Here is a 15,462-nt window from a genome sequence, read left to right on the forward strand (position 1 = left end):
GAGATAGAGGAGGGAGGAGGAGGGGGGGAGGGTTTAAGAGGGAGGAGAAGGTAGAGAAAAGTTTACGTGGGTTGTTAGTGGAGGCTTGGATTATAGATTGGAAATAAGTACATTTAGCAGAGGAGAGAGTAGAGGAGAAGGAGGAGAGGAGAGTGCGGTAAAGGTCTAGGGCAGCAGGGAGTTTGGTTCTCTTCCATTTCTTTTCAGCAGATCGCAGCGTGATTCTTGCTGAGCGGAGCGCAGAGGAGAGCCAGGGTTGGGGAGGGGAGGGGACAGAGGGAGTCGAGGGAGGAGGTGAGGGAGGAGAAGAGGGTGGAGGTAGCAGAGTCTACGGAGAGTTGTGAGAATGAGTCGATAGGAGGGAGGTGAGAGAGAGCAGTGGAGGCAAGGATAGAGGGGGAGAGAGAGCGGAGGTTACGACGAGAGGTGACAGTGGGGGTAGGAGGAGCAGGGAGAGAGTGGAGAGACAGAGTAAAAGAGATGAAATAGTGATCAGAGCGGTCCAGGGGGGTGACAGAGAGGGTGGAGGGGCAGCAGGCTCTGGAGAAGGTGAGGTCCAGTTGACGGCCAGCTTTGTGGGTAGGAGGGGATGGAGAGAGACAGAAGTCAAAGGAGTGAAGGAGAGGGAGGAATCCAGCAGAGTGGCTGGGGTTGGAGAGATGGATATTGAAGTCACCTAACAGGACAGTTGGGGTAGACAGAGAGGGGAGGGGGGAGAGTAGATAGTCGAGTTCATCTAGAAAGTGAGCGAGAGGCCCAGGGGGACAGTACAGTACAATTAGCAGGAGGTGACAGGGAGAGGTTAGTTGGACTGCATGAAATTCGAAGGTATTAACAGAGAGTGAGGAGAGGTCGGAGGGGACAGAAAAGAGTAAGGAGGGAGAGAGGAGGAGACCAGTCCCACCTCCCCGTCCAGTGAGACGCAGGGTATGGGACAGGACGTAGAGAGAGGACAGGGCAGCAGGAGTTACAGTGTTATCAGGAGACAGCCAGGTTTCAGTGAGAGCAAGGAAATCGAGAGAGAGGTGGGATGCAAAGGCAGAGATGAAATCAGCTTTGTTAGCAGAAGAGTGACAGTTCCAGAGTGCACCAGAGAGTGTGCAGGAGGGGGGGAGAGGCAGAGGGATGAGGTTAGAGGGGTTGGAGGAGCAGCAGCGGAGGGAGGGCAGAGGACAAGGGCAAGAGGACAGAACAGGGACGTGAGAGACAGTCATAGCAGGACAGGTGAGAGAAATAGGCATAGTGGGAGCAGTGGGTTGGAGGGTACAGACCTGACTAGTAGATGGCTTCTTCCAGAGCGCTGTTAGGTTCGTATCTATTGGAACAGCGTCTCGGCGCAGGCCTCCCCTTGCTAGACTCCCACAGCTAGACTCCCGGCTCTTTTGTTGAGGCTCTTCAGTTTGCTGGCGCTTCTTGCTGGCGCAGAAATAGGCTGCCTAATATATAAAAAACAACTGCGTGGCAAAAGAACCAACTAAACTGCGTGGAAACCAATCAGATAGCAGATCAACTTCTATTGAATTAAACCACTCACCTGGTATTAATCACACACTAACTCAGCTAATTCAAACACCACCTTACAAAGTTACCAAATGTAGTTAATTAAAAATTACTTGAAGCAGGAACTTGCCTATCTGCCTTAGTCCCTGGTTCCTGTAGACTTGCTTCCTTGCTTCCTGTCACTGGATTTCATTCGACTGACTTGACTGACTTCGTAAGAAGTACTGATCAATGCGAGGCCCTTGTCCCTTCTCCCTCAAGCATTTCATTCTCCGTTGATGAATCTTCAAACCCCTGACCGTTGTCGCCTTGCTCCAGCCGCAGACACAAACCTGGAGTTCCATGTCTTTGCTAACTGCAGATCTTGAACTAGTCTTTTGTGAAGTACTCTCCATACTCATATCCATTTCCGTTCCTAAGTCGTTAACCATGTTGTCCAACGTTGAGTCATCTTCCGCCCCTGCTCTCGCAGACTCTAGGGGTATTTTTCTCTTTAATTTCTTAGAAGCCGTGGGCGGGTGTCTCCAGCATCCTGTAAACACAGAGCTGGATACTGCCGACAAGGGTAGCTAACCCTTGCCAGCCCCAATGGTGTCTCTTTCCTCCTGTCAGGTCTTTCCCTTGTTGCCAGCTGCACTCTTCACAGCAGTCACTGGATGCATCCAGATCTTTATGATTTCCATTACATGAGAGTAGATGTTAAAACTTCATGCTGATTGAACTTGGCTCTCGCCAAGATAAGCACCAACTAAGACGTATCTTCACAGTAAACTAATATGATCCATATGTGTCTCCATCCATTTGCGCTTCCTTCCATACGATGATGTAGATATCCTTCTGTCTGGTGTTAATGGCTGAAGTGTAATGCTGGCTCCAGGGATCAGCTTATTTTGCCTCCCTGGTGCATCAGCACACACAACGGCTGTGATGCTGGCTCCAGGGATCAACCACAGTGCGGCCTCCCCAGCGCATCAGCATGACAACCGTCTGGATTGAGCTAAGTAGGATACATCTCTGGGGTTTTCAAGTGGGCACCTTCCATCCTCAGTGTTTCGTCGACTAGCCCACGACACCTCAAGAGGGCTCGACGGTGATTCTGGCGTCCCAGCATCACCCCCCTCCGTCCCCCACTCAACTCAGCCCAGCTTACTTACCTGTACATCAGCGTTTCTTTCTTTCTATTGTGCTTGAGATCCCCAGCCAGAATATTTCCGTCTCAACCACAGCCAGTTGCTGCTCCTCTCTGCTGCTTCAGATAAGTTCTTCACTGTGCGACGCAACTCTTGACCACTGAATCCGACGTCTCTGAGAAACCGGGTTGTAGAGTGTGCCACAAATCCTCGACAACCCACTTCCACTGGGTAAACCCGAACTCTCCATCCTCGCTGTTCCGCTTCAGTGGCTAGTTGAGCATACTGCAGTTTCTTCCTCTCATACGCCTCATCTACAGCATCCTCCCATGGCACTGTTAACTCTACCAGGTGAACAAGGCGTGCTGATCCAGACCACAAGACAATATCTGGTCGAAGGTTAGTGGTGGCAATCTCAGGTGGAAAAATAAGCCGTTGACCAACATCTGCCAGCATTTTCCAGTCTCTAGCAGCTTCCAGTTGTCCTGGGTGAGGATTGGTTTTAACACCTTTTCTTGGTGGTTGCTCTCCTGGGCGGAGGAATGTTGTCTTTTGTGTGTAATGTTTTGATGGAACAGGTGACTGGTGTTGATGGCTGAAGTGTAATGCTGGCTCCAGGGATCAGCTTATTGCCTCCCTAGCGCATCAGCACACACAACGGCTGTGATGCTGGCTCCGGGGATCAACCATAGTGCGGTCTCCCCAGGGCATCAGCATGACAACCATCTGGATTGAGCTAAGTAGGGTAAATCTCTGGGGTCTTCAAGTGGGCACCTTCCATCCTCGGTGTTTCGTCGACTAGCCCACAACACCTCAAGAGGGCTCGATGGTGATGTTATTTATGTCACCAATCTGGCTCGAGTCACTTTAGTCATTAGTTCTGACCAGTGCTTAATTTGTAAAGAAAGAGGTGCCAGTAATACAGTGCAATGACAATAATACAGTCCTTAAGAACCACACATTCAAAGTCATAACAGGTTTATTTGAAAGAGTATTGTACGTACTAGTGTTAGATGTTTACATTCACGTATTCAACACAAAGTAGTTGTGCAGAAAAATTAATTAAAGGCAACCGTAGGACAAATAATAAATACATTTAAAAAAGCCTGTATACATGTTTTGTTATGGTTTTGCATTTAAATGGTTTAAAAAACAAACAAATTAAAAGGCATTCAGAGGACTCCAGAAGGACGACATTGATTTAAAAAAAAAAATATTAACCACAACACGAACATTGTTTTGACCCACGGTATGCACTATTATCAGCGATGTGTATGCAACAGAAGCTGCTGGTAGATTACAAAAATGATTAATTAGGCTTCCAATCCTGAATTGCTGGGAAGCCTATTGTTTCTGTTAGGATTTTTATTTTTTCTTCCGCTTTTCAAAAATCTCTAAAATCAACACTGTTGCACAGAAACTCACGAAACTTGGTAGGGTGGTAGGCACCTAAGGGAAGTTGTGTCAGAGCGAAAATGAAGGTCATAGGTCACATAGTGTGGTGGCCATACTGGATCTTTCGAGAATTTTGGACAATTTAAAAAAATCTTCTTCTCCGAACCTGTTTACAGCAGAGATATGAAACTTGGTGCACATACTCCCCTCCTGGCCTCGATTTACAGTGGTTCAAGAGAAGTCGATCGGTCACATCGTTTGGCGGCCATATTGGCAGCCATCAACGCTTTTGTTTTGTGCAAGGAGTGCACCTTGAGGGACTTCATTTTGCAGCTAGCCCTGGAGCTACGGCAGAAACATTTTGGTAAAAGACAGGAAAGCCGGCTGGCAAATGCCCCTCAACCTTCATCCAGCGCTGCGCCCACTGGCACACAGAATAAAAGACAATGCCAGGTTGCTAAATGCAATAAAAACAGAACTTTTGATGTCTGCGCCCATTGTGAAAAGGCAAGTCTGTGGCAAATGCACTGGTACAGTAGAAAAGCATGTTTTCTGCGCAGACTGTACTTAGAAAGCTGTAATACAACTCTGAACATACAGACAGAGCCTTTGAACTCTCAAAGCACTTTCACTTTGCATAAGTTATGTTATATTTTTGTTTTATGCTATTTTATAACTAGTTCTTTATGTTTTATAACTGTATATGTGCATACAGCTTTCTACACCTGTTTGCCCAGAAGTTTATTGCGTAAAGTTGATTTTATTACAGTTTTTCATGTTTATGTATATGTGCTCTTTTTGAAAAAAATAAGAAAAAAGTTTAATTTTCAATGTAAATACAGTGTTTCTGCTCTGAAAATGCTATGTACGATGTTCATAAATAAAAATATTAAGTTGTATCCGATTGTTTGTTTTTCATTTTCATATTGAAGCTGTTTTAAAGTGGAGCCGCAAATTTTGCAGGTGCGGCAGTTGTATGTAGTCCAAAATCTCGACAGTTCTAAGGCCAAATGCAAAACTAGCTTATAACTCCTTACAGGGTGCAGATAGGGTTATGGTTACTATATAAACCATAAGGGCACTATCCAACTGCATTGGTGGCCATATTGGATTTGTCAAATATTGAAACATCTTCTCTGAAACCGTTTTGTCAATTGAAGTAAAACTTTGCATACTTAACCTCAGGGAGGTTGTCTGTGAAGTTTGTTAAAAGTAAAGTTACTGCATCAAAAAACATGGAGGCCACAAGCAAATAAAATGTCAGCATATATTGTACTATTAATCTGTGGTACAAAGTAGCACAAAGACGAGTAGAGGCCAATGGGGTACTATGCCACATGTCAAAATACTGTCATAGGTCACATGGTCAGCTGCAGACAGCTTTGTCTATTATTGTTGTTACTATTAATGTCAAGTTTGTAAAAAAAAAAGGCCTATGGAAAGTGATGTCTACAACTGAGTGAATGGCAACCAATGGATGGCAACCAGTCACAATGCTTAAATAAGTCCTTGGAAGCCGTAAAGTTGCTTGCAACTTCTAGTTATTATTAAATTTGTTTTTTCTTCCCAAAACTTGAAACTGCTTCCTGTTTGCATGCGGTGTAACCAATCAACATGAAACTTGGCAGGTATCATCCCGTGTAGATTACAGTTCAGATGCAAAACAAATTGCACTCCTGTGTCAACCAAGATGGTGGACTGACTCATTTTTTTGAAAAAACCTTTTAAAATCTTCTTCTTGGGAACCGCTGAACCGATTGATCTGAAACTTTGCATATGCATTTACTATCAAAATGGCTGCCACCAAAACAAGCCCAAACATCAAACTGCTTCAGTTTGCAAACCGTTTAACCAGTTAACTCCTAACTTGGTAGGCATCATCCTGGGTACAATGAAATTGTGCTCTTTCGTAAAACAAGATGGCAGCCAGACCTACGTTTCGTTCTTAAATTTAAAACCGCTTCACTTGAACACGGTTTAGTTGATTAACTCCAAAGTTGACAAGCATCATCGCTGTGTCAATACAATTGACTTTTTCAAAAATTGTGTTTGTGCGTATGGCAAGATGGCCGCCTGACGCATATTCTTCTTGAGAAGCGGTGAACCAATTGATCTGAAACTTTGCATACCTCATCAGCAACCACACCCGCTTCAAGTTTGTGAAAGAGAAATTGCTGAGATAAATTTTAGTATCAAAATGGCATCTAGTAAATTAGCCGAAATGCACCCCAAACATCAACATCAAAACAACAGTTCGAAAACTGTATAGCCAACAAACTCCAAACTTGGTAGGCATCATCCTGGTGATGATAGAATACAAATATGGCAGAATATTGTTCTTCTGTAAAACAAGATGACCGACAGTGCCGTGAAAAAGTGTTTGCCACTGTCTGCTTTTCTGCATTTTTGCATATTTTTGACACTGAATGTTATCAGATCTTCAAACAAAACCTAATATTAGATAAAAGAGACCCTGAGTGAACAAATAACACAAAAATTTGATACATAGTTCATTTATTTATTAAAGAAAGTTATGCAACACCCAATGCCCCCGTGTGAAAAAAATAATCGCCCCCTTAGACTCAATAACTGGTTACGCCACCTTTAGCAGCAATAACTGCAACCAAATGCTTCCTGTAGTTATTGATTAGTCTCTCACAGCGCCGTGGAGGAATTTTGGCCCACTCCTCCATGCAGAACTGCTTCAACTCAGTGACATTTGTGGGTTTTCGAGCGTGAACTGCTTGTTTCAGGTCCTGCCACAACATCTCAATGGGGTTTAGGTCTGAACTTTGACTAGGCCATTCTAAAACTTAAATTTTCTTGTTCTTTAACCATTCTGATGTAGACTTGCTTGTGTGTTTCGGATCATTGTCTTGCTGCATGACCCAGCTGTGCTTCAGCTTCAGCTCACAGATGGATGGCCTGACATTCTCCTGTAGAATTCTCTGATACAAAGCAGAATTCATGGTTCCTTCAATGATGGCAAGGCGTCTAGATCCTGATGCAGCAAAGCATCCCCAAACCATGACACTACCACCACCATGCTTGACCGTTGGTATGAGGTTCTTACTGTAGAATGCAGTGTTTGGTTTTCGCCAGACATAACGGGGCCCATGTCGGCCAGAAAGTTCAACTTTTGACTCATCTGTCCATAGGACATTGTTCCAGAACGCTTGAGGATCATCCAGGTGCTTTTTGGCAAACTTGAGACGAGCATTCATGTTCTTCTTAGTGAGCAATAGTTTCCGTCTTGCTACTCTGCCATGAATCCCATTTTTGCCCAGTGTCTTTCTGATGGTGGAGTCATGAACACTGACCTTAGCCGAGGCGAGAGAGGCCTGTAGATCCCTGGATGTTGTTCTAGGGTTCTTTGTGACTTCCTGGACGATTTTACGCCTTGCTCTTGATCCCAAACTTTCTTCATTTGGACAATATGGCTCTGACTGTGGTTCGGTGGAGCCCCAGAGCCATAGAAACGGCTTTGTAACCCTTTCCAGACTGATAGGCATCAACAACTTTTTTCCGGAGGTCTTAAGGAATTTCTTTTGTTTGTGGCATCTAGAACCTGTGTGCTGACAACTTCACTCTGATGGTAAGGGCCAAAGTTAGTCAGATTTATATTGGGCAGGGCTGGCCTAAATCAGGCCTGGTTGTTAATGAAAGTACCAAACAGCTGACCCTAATTATCCCTTTAATTGGGTTGAGTTAACTGGGGGGGGCAATAACTTTTTCACACCTGAAGATTGCGTGTTTGATTAACTTGCACACCAAACAAATGAAAGAAGCACAAAACTGGTTTCATTTTTTCTCTCTAAGAAAAAAAGAATCTAAATCATTACTGTAGATTAGGAATAGCAGAGGACCTAATACTGATCCCTGTGGTACACCACTGGTTACCTCGCTCCATTTTGAGGTTTCTCCTCTAATCAGTACTTTCTGTTTTCTACATGTTAACCACTCTCAGACTCCCTCTATATACTACTACAACCCACAAAAAAATCTGACCAAATACAATGTGAAAAATGTGCAAAAATGCAGAAAATCAGACAGAGGGCAAATACTATGTTTTCTTCTTCAAACTGCTTCAGTTGAAAGAAATGTTTATTTGATTAACTCCAAAGTTGACAAGCATCATTCCTATGTCAATACAATTGACTTTTTCAAAAATTGTGTTTATGCGTAAACCAATAAGGCCTCATGATGCATTTCTTTAAAAACCTTTCAAAATACATCTTCGGTCAAATGTAAAACTAGCTTACAACTCCTAAGATAGGTTAACAGTTACTATGGAACACAGATAGGAAACCATATGTGCTCTATCATATGTGCTCTATATGTGCTCTATCCAAAAATTACCTTGCCTGCGGCCTTTGACCTCTCCTTAAGTTAAAATGTAAAATTAGCTTATAACTCCTTACAGTGCATATAGAGTTATGGTTACCATACAACACATTTAGGAACCCATGTATGCTCTATTCAAAAATTACCTTGATTGTTACCTTTGACCTTTCCTTAAGGTTAAATGTAAAATTAGCTTCCCTTTCAAGTCGAAGACGACCACCAACATGGGATATTCCCTGCCCTTGAGGTAGGTAATACTGAGCTCTCTATATCAGAGCTGCCGAAGGCCCCTTCCTGTAATGACGCACTCGGTCCCACCTACCGAGGTTATAAAACTGTCACTCACCGGAAGATCTCCCTCTTTTTCCTTCTCAAGACGGTCAGGTAGGACCTCTGTGTGCGTGTATGTGTGTTTTTATTTCACTGCCTTGCATTTTTAAAAATAATAAAAAACGATACAAGCGCGATTCCTCCATCGGGACCCAGCTATGCTGAGCCCCGCTGTCGAGATGCTTACGCTGGCTTGTTTCAGCCCGCCTACTCAGTGGGCTGGTAAAAACAAAACAAAATCAGTTACCCGCATTGCCGTGGTAACTATTATTTTTACCCGCACAGCTTGCGTGGAGGGGGTGTATTTTCGTTTCTTAACTGCCTTGCAGTTTAAAAAAAAAAAAAATACAGCGTTATTTCCACCAGGACCCAGCACTGCTGGCCCCGCTGTTGAGCGGCTTCTGCTGGCTTGTCTCAGCCCGCCTACTTGGTGCGCTGTTTAAAAGCAGTCACACGCGCTGCCGTGGTGACTGCTATTTTATCCTCACAACCTTGCTGTTGTGTGTGTGTGTGTGATGTGTTTTTTCTTTACTGCCTTGCAGTTTAGAAAAATAAATAAATAAAATGTAGTATGATATCCACCGGCAGCTCTGCTGCACCCCGCTGTTGAGTTACATACGCAGGCTTGCTTCAGCCCGCATACTCGGTGGGCTGGAAAAACAAAACAAAATCAGTTAACCGCGTTGCCGTGGTGACTGATATTTTTACCCACACAGCTTCTGTGGTGTGTGTGCGCATTTGTTTCTTACTGCCCGGCAGTTAGCAATAAATAATAAGCTGATTCTTCCACTGGGACCCAGCTCTGCTGTGTCCCATGGTTGAGTTGAATCCACCGGCTTGTTTCAGCCCTCCTACTCGGCACGCTTGGTCACCCGCCTGGCATGGTGAATGTGTTTCTCCCATAGCTGAATGGCTGGGTATAAGCCTGTATGTTCCTGTTACTGCCTTTGCAGTTAAGAAATAACAGGTTGCATCTCCTTGAGCCTGTGCTCCACCCTGGCATACGCTATGTGCTGCCACGTTATTATTATTATCCGCGTTGTGGGACTGCACGCGGTCCAGAACCAGGTTATCGCCGCTCTGCACCATGGTGCAGCACCGTGCGCTCCCCTGTACTGCTCTCCTGGTTGCCTACCGCAGCCACTCGAGTCTGGGTATCCACCCCGGTGTATGCTTTGTGCTACCCCAGGTTGTGTTGACTTCACGTGGTTAATGCTGGATGCCCCCAGTCGGCGCCCTCGGTGTTTAGGTGCTCCATGCCTCAGTGCTTAGCACCACAGCATTTGAATAACACCTGCATTCAGGTCCCCCGATGCTTCGGTGTACCAGTACTGTATTCTACCTCACTCAGTGTCCTCGGTGCGTCTGCACCCTTGGTGCCTCAGTGCTTCAGTACATGGCTGAGCTGTACGCGGTGCTGGGCCTGGCCAGGCACAGGCTCAAGCCCTTGCTGTGGCCCTAGCTCAGCCAATAGCGCCGGCCCTGGAGCTGACCCCGCCTGCACCGGTGGTTGCCCCGGATGTTACGCGCTGGCATCTGCCGTACTCGACAGGCTGTCTGGCCGGGCGAATGGTTTATCACACTGGACTGAAAGAACGCGGATTCCACGTTGCTATTCGTCTAGTGCACAGGAAGTATCTCCGCTTCGCCTTACAGGGGAGAGTCCTGAGTTTTCTGTGCTGTGATTCAACCTCTCCTTAGCCCCCGCACGTTTCAAAGTGCATGGATGCCATCCTAGCTCCCTTGCGGCTACAAGTGATCAGGGTGATGAATTAGCTGAACGACTGGTTGATCTGCCTAGTCGCAGGAAGGAGCAGTGGCCCACACAGTGCAAGCCTACCTGTCGGACGACAGAGTGGCTGCCATTTGCAACTGTCTGGCCCTGTTCAGCAAGGGTTCACAGTATAATTGGTGTTGTGTTAAAAACTATTGGGTCTGATGGCCTCGGCTTCATCACCCACCCACAAGCTTACTCCACAAGCGCCCGATCCAAGTGTGGCTCAGTGCCTTAGGCTGCACCCCAAGCGCTACAGACACCGTCAGCTGACCGTGTCTCGCCTAGTTTGGGAAGCCCTACGCTGGTGGAAGCAAGCCTCTCTTCTGAGCGAAGGCGCAAGCATAGGAGTGATACACAGCCGTCAATTGGTGATGACAGACGCACCCAACTCTGTTGGGGGGCGGTCTGGGCAGGTGGAGGAGTTTGCGGACCCTGGTCGGATCGCTGGACATAATGCGTGGGAACTGAGAGCAGCCCACGAGTGGTCCAAAGTGTTTTTTGTACGCTTTCCCGCCTATACCGCTGCTTCCGGCTTTTCTAGGAAAAGCCGGGTTAGATAAAGCGTCAGTTCTCCAGGTGGCCAAGAGAATGTGGTTTTTGACCCTGTGCCAGCTGTTGCATAGCCAGCCCTGGGAGATTCCACTTCTTTGGATCTCCTCAGTCAGGCGGAAGGCTCTCTTTGGCACCCGGAGCCACTCAAGCTCCAGTTACGGGTCTGGCCCCTGTAAGGGACTGCTGGCTAGCCCTAGGGCTATCGGACCCAGTTGTGGGTAACATGCAGAGCGCTAGGGTGGACTCCACTAGGTTTTTTGTATACCTATAAGTGGAAGTATTTTCAAGCTTGGTGTCTGGCTAGAAACCGTGACCCCATCACTTGCCCTAGGCCAGTCATATTGCAGTTCCTGCAGGAACTGCTTGGTGCTGGACGGTCACCTTCTACCTTGCAGGTGTATTCAGCGGCTATCTCTGCTTGCCATGCCCCCGTAAATTCTATGTCTCTGTATGCGCATTTTTGGCTACCCATTTCCTTAAAGGCGCACAGTGATTATGCCCTCCTAGGAGGACTGTTCTCCCCGAATGGAGCCTTAATATTGTGCTAGAGGCTCTCACGAAGGCCCGTTTGAGCCCTTAAACTCCATTGAGCGGAAGTATCTGTCTATGAAGACAGCCTTCCTCTTAGTTATCACCTCTGTAAAGCGGATCATTGAGCTGCAGGGGCTGTCTGTTCACAGCTCCTGCATGCGTGTGTGGGAGGATGGAAGCAGAGTGTCGCTGCACACCAACCCCGCTTTCCTCCCCAAGATGATTACAGCTTTCCACATTAACCAGTCTGTGGAACTGGTAGGCGGGACCGAGTGTGTCACCACAGGAAGGGGCCTTCCGCAGCTCTGATATAGAGAGCTCAGTATTACCTACCTCTAGGGCAGGGAATATCCCATACTTAATGTTGGTGGTCGTCTTCCCTTTCAGGGAACCAGGGTTACGGTAAGTAACCTAACGTTATAACTCATTACAGTGTGTAGATAGGGTCATGGTTACTGTGGTGTTTAAAGTTATAAAGCATTGTGAGATAATGAACTAATGCAGTATTTTTAATTGAAACTGCTCCATGAAACTGATCTGTGACACTTGTGCTGCAATGCTACAGCTTGCCAAAATGTTCAACTGGTGCTGAGCTTGGAAGCCGTAAAACTGCCTGCCAGTTCTAGTTATTATTATTATTATTATTATTATTATTATTATTATTATTATTATTATTATTATTATTATTATTATTATTATTACTGAATCTTATCTTGGCGATCACGGTCGCTTCATTGAATTCTGACAAAATCAGGATGCATACGCAGCTGGTTTAATATGACTCAATTCCAGCTATTTTTTTTTATTATATATATATGTGTGTGTGTGTGTGTGTGTGTGTGTGTGTGTGTGTGTGTGTGTGTGTGCAATTACAAGCTGTTGCTCTGAAAGATAATTCTGCCTCCCACTTTCCTCCAAAGGTTGTCAGGATACAGCACGAAACTCTGGGGGAGGTGTTTACTCATACCATTGTGAGAAGCAGGAGCGTCAGCTCTACGTTTACGACTGCTGATCGCATTCCCAGTACATTTCTCTGTTGCCAGGAGGCTTTTTCGGTAAGAAACAGGACAAACTGACTGAGTTAGACTAAAAGGAACGGCTCTCGAATACTGGCGCGGCTCCCTCTCTTACAAAAACATTGTACTTATTTCTGCTGCAAGGAGAAAAAAATTGTCGGGATTCACTTACGTTAAACCGACAGTATGACGTTTACTACCTCAAAGCAACTAACCGGTGTTGATGTTGCTTGGAAAGTGGGTCCACATGCAGTTAACTTCTTTTTCCTCCCTTATCCTCGCCTTGCTTGAACGAAAGAGAAAGAGGAGGAGAACTTACTTGCCTGGATTTTGCAGCACTGTTTGGGGTTTAACAAAACACACATTGTTCAACAATGTGTCCGTCTTGTTGAGCTTCTAGAGGTAAGAACCTTATAATTCAATAACGCTTTTGAAATGCACAGGTTCACCTCGGGGGGACGCTTAAAAAAAAAAAAAAACCTTATCAGTGTTTTAATAATGGATCGTCAATAAACAAACAAATGTGTCTGTTTTTCTTTTTTTTCATATATGAAGCGTCATTATACTCCAATAAAATCAGATTTTTGGGAGGAGATTGATGCCAGTTGCTTTAAGGGATTGTTTAAAACTGTGGTTACTTGCACAAAGACCACAAACTTAGTCCCCTAACTTCATTTTTTTCTAAAGAGCGTTCTGGAAATTTAAAAACATTTGGGGGAATTAAACGTGCGGCGTATGCTGAGCTTCTACATGCACACTTTACTCGTCTAACATCATTCATTGTACAAATATGAAACGTTCTCTGAGGATGAAGGGAAATTCTCTGTATAGCCAGTCACCACTGTGTATTGTATAAATAGGGATATATTTACTGGTTGCCAGGCGTTCAGTGTGTGTGCTTTTAGCATCAGTTACCTCTTTAATGTTTTAGGTCAGAGAAACTTTTTCTGCAGGGCTACCCTTTTGAAATGTTTCAGGCTGTGACGACCTTCCCACCACTCAGTGCGATATGATATGACATTACTGTACTACTGCTACTAGGAACGCTAAATCATGAAGCGGGGACAATCATGCTGCCAATCAAGTCTGCCATTTCTGTGTCACTTGTGTGTTTCTGCTTCAAGATGGTTGTTCTGTGTGAATTAAGATTTAATTTTGCCATCAGAAATGGAGCGAAGCATCGAAAACTTGCATATAGCATCTGTAGCGTCTACTTACAGACTCCTGATTTATAAAGAACGCCTTTTTTTTTTTAAAGTTCCACTTCCACGGTCTCTCCTTTAGGGGCATGTTGAAGTAGATTTAATAAACATGTGTTACTGTCAGAAAAACGTGTCACCTGCAGACAACGCAGTTCTGGGAGCTGGAACTACTTGCAAACAAACTGATTCGCCAATGATTGTGGGAATAATAACGTTGACCAAGGATTGTGGCAAATTGAGGAACAGTGTGAAACACAAAAAACCTTAAAATTTAAAAACGTTTTTTCCCCCTTTTTTTGGGCCAGTGTAGCATGAGAAACTGCACCCCATGAGATAATGCAGCTCTTCAGCGCTGTTGGCTTTACAACGCATGTGCACATTATGTGACATAAAGGGGATTCACTTTTGCATAGCTATACCTATGAGAAACTGCATCCCTTGCAACTGTGCACCCCTACGGTATTATATTAATCTATAACAAAAACATTGTCAATGTAAAAAATCAAGTTAAAAAAAAAAAGCAACAGCCGTTTAAAGGGGTGATATCAAACACAAAAGCCCAAGTTGGGAGAAGCAATTGGGGCAACCTGGTCAAGCATCAAGCAAATAGGCACAATTGGAAAGGTGCTGGGGCCCAAGATTCACACAATTCTTGCTTCTAACTTGGCCTTTTTTTGATCGCCTCACTCCACTTTATCGCTCCACTTGAAATGCTCTTTGTATGACTTGAAGTGACTGAGACACACACTCACACACTGAGACACTCACACACACACACTGACACACACACACACGAGACACACACACACACTGACACATACACTGAGACACACACACAATGACACATACACACACACTGAAACACACACACTGAGACATACACACACACCGAGACACACATACACTGAGAAACACACACAGTCTCAGTGTGTGTGAATGTGTCTCAGTGTGTGTCTCAGTCACTTCAAGTCATACAAAGAGCATTTCAAGTGGTTTGAACTTGCAACATGACATTCTTGAAGAGCACACAACCTTAGCCCGCTGCGCCACTGCGCATTTCAAGTGGAGCGATAAAGTGGAGCGAAGCGATCAAAAAAAGGTGCCAAGTTAGAAGCAAGAATTGTAGAAGCAAGAAATGTTGGGCCCCAGCACCTTTCCAATTGTGCCTTTTTGCTTGATGCTTGACCAGGTTGCCCCAATTGCTTCTCCTAACTTGGGCTTTTGTGTTTGATATCACCACTTTAAACGGCTGTTGCATTTTTCTAACTTGTTTTTTTACATTGACAATGTTTTTGTTATAGATCTCACTCCTTTTTTTACTTCATCAAATAATGAATAAAGCGAGGGAAAGATATTTGAGATTGTGTATGGTAAATAGACAGACAGAAAAGATAAGAGAGTAATAAGTAGAGTAATATAAGAGAAATGAGAAAAGATTTGAAAGTAAAATAATGGTAGAAGGGACTTTTGGACAGTATTGAAAGTGTAAACATTGTATTCTTATAGTTGCATGAGTAGTGAAAACAATATGTCTATTTTGGTAGGTATTAATATATTGATATTTACGTAGGTACAAAACTACAATATTATGAGTGGTTCAAAAGGTACATATACATGTCCGTGCTAAAGGTTAGTATACTAATATATTGTAATGCTGGAAAAAAACATTATTCTCCTTGATATAG

The 15,462-nt window shown here is 44.6% G+C and overlaps 1 protein-coding gene across 1 annotated transcript in view; it reads left to right on the forward strand.

Annotated features, from left to right (window-relative positions):
- The first annotated feature begins 12,488 nt into the window (after positions 1 to 12,488).
- fbxo10 (F-box protein 10) overlaps positions 12,489 to 15,462 on the forward strand; it is a 218,558-nt gene continuing 215,584 nt past the window's right edge. Inside the window, exon 1 of the mRNA XM_034905711.2 lies at positions 12,489 to 12,977. The gene's annotated coding sequence lies outside the window, so the exon portion shown is untranslated. The remainder of the gene's footprint in view (positions 12,978 to 15,462) is intronic.

The sequence above is a fragment of the Acipenser ruthenus genome, chromosome 2 (assembly GCF_902713425.1).
Source record: "Acipenser ruthenus chromosome 2, fAciRut3.2 maternal haplotype, whole genome shotgun sequence".
In the NCBI taxonomy this organism is placed as follows: Eukaryota; Metazoa; Chordata; class Actinopteri; order Acipenseriformes; family Acipenseridae; genus Acipenser; species Acipenser ruthenus.